Genomic DNA, 1968 nt, shown 5'->3' with positions numbered 1-1968 from the left:
CCCCCCCCCCCCCCCAAAAAACCCCAAATATGCCTGACCAATCTTTATAGTGAATTTATTTATATATTTAAATGATTCAACGATTGTGATAGGTTGCACGTTGACCATATCCTGGTCACACAATCATTTTTCAAAGTCTTGAATTGTTTAGGGCCAATACCATACTTGCTGCATGAGCTAGCATTTTCGCTTCTTGATTAAGTACGAAACAAATATTTGCAAATCAAACCTAAGTGCCTAGGAACGAGGGACAAAGTTCATATTCAGAGTAGGCAAGAACACAAGTGCAACTATATATAGAGAAGGAGATTCCCATGTTCCTTCATGATTTCATAGCATCAATTTGTTTCTTTCTTATTGGTTCTTCGGAAGCAATTCCTGTTTTGGATTTAGATCAAGGTTATTAAGGTGATGAGGCGACCGAGGCATTTGAGGGTCTTTCGGGGCACTTTGACTATTTGGCGGGCATTATGCATTGCCTTATTGAATAAAGTGTTCATGTGTTATTTTTTTATACAACCATTCTATTTGACTTAAATCCTAGTTGAATCCTACTACTCATGCTAAATAAAGATTACAGATTTATACTTCATACCAATGCAATAATACACAAGCCAATATGATTTTTCAAATATATGGAAGGCACTAGGCAGTAATAAAGAATTGCATATAAGGCTATAAGCATATTCATCCAATCTGGTTTTCCAAAGAACATGGTAGACAGTAATATATTTTCAAAAATAAAAATAAAAATTAGTAGCCTCATATTTATATAGAAAACAAGATTTTTTAAAAATCAATAACCTCATATTTATGCAGTAATTGGCTCTTAACACTAGCCTTAGGTCTTCACTCTTCACTAATATTAAGAATCAAACCAAAACAACAGATTGAATTAAAAACAGAACCACAAGAATGACTGAAGAAAAGGAAGAAGAAAGAAGTAGAAGAAAAAAAGAGAGACAAGTACAGAGCTATCACCGTAGGTTGAAGAAGAGTGAAGAACAGAAGAAGAAGAAGAAAAAAAAAAAAAAAAAAAAAAAAAAAAAAAAAAAAAAAACAGATTAATTTAAATTATTTTTAGGCCATACACCTGCCAATCACAAATTGATATTTGGAATCTATCTAAATTAGTTTGAAAAAATTATAAATTCTAAAATACACATAAGGCGACCGCCCTTGGGTAAAAGGCATATAAGGGTTTCCACATAAGGTAACCGCCTTATGTGTTGTCTCTAAGGCGCCCTACTGCCTTAGACCCTTTGAGCCGCCTCAGCGCCTATACTTTGCCTTACCAGCGCCTTGGCGACGCCTTAATAACTATGATTTAGATTACAAATTTTGATTCCTCAGTAGACGCTCTATTCTTTTTATTTTGACCATAATCTGATTACAGGCTTTAGAAGTCCTTTTAGAATTATTGATTCTATATAGATTGTGAATTGGCATGTTTTGAATTCATTCGATTGTATAGTTATCAAGGCATCGTGTAGGCGGATTCCTTGCTGGTGCGGCCTTTGTCTCCAAGCCCCCTCCTGTGCCTTGGTTTGCCTAGACAACATGACAACTATGTTAGATGAAACGACCTATTGATTAATATTTACATAAGCATCAACTCTTATCAAGTTTTCATTACTCTGTTCTCTCCCCCCCCCCCCCCCACCCCGCCCCCTCTTCATATTATGGTTGGATTAGATTACTCATATTCTACAGTTCTTAAGTTTGCTTTATGAAATCTGGGAAAGTGGGTGAGCTTATTTAGAAGGGAAACATTGCCTGTCTTTACTTCACATGATTTACATTCATAGTTATTGATATGTTTGTCATTAATAGGGCATTGCATTCACAATGAAGAAGTTTCATGGGCAGGGTTCAGCCAATTTTCTGTCATGTTCGATGGTGGTATGGTTACATCAAAGTGCTGACCTATTGCTGGATGTTTGTGATCTTTCATTAACTTCTGACCAC

This window comes from Macadamia integrifolia, unplaced genomic scaffold (assembly GCF_013358625.1).
Source record: "Macadamia integrifolia cultivar HAES 741 unplaced genomic scaffold, SCU_Mint_v3 scaffold1509, whole genome shotgun sequence".
Lineage (NCBI taxonomy): Eukaryota > Viridiplantae > Streptophyta > Magnoliopsida > Proteales > Proteaceae > Macadamia > Macadamia integrifolia.
This window is presented reverse-complemented; position numbering follows the sequence as displayed.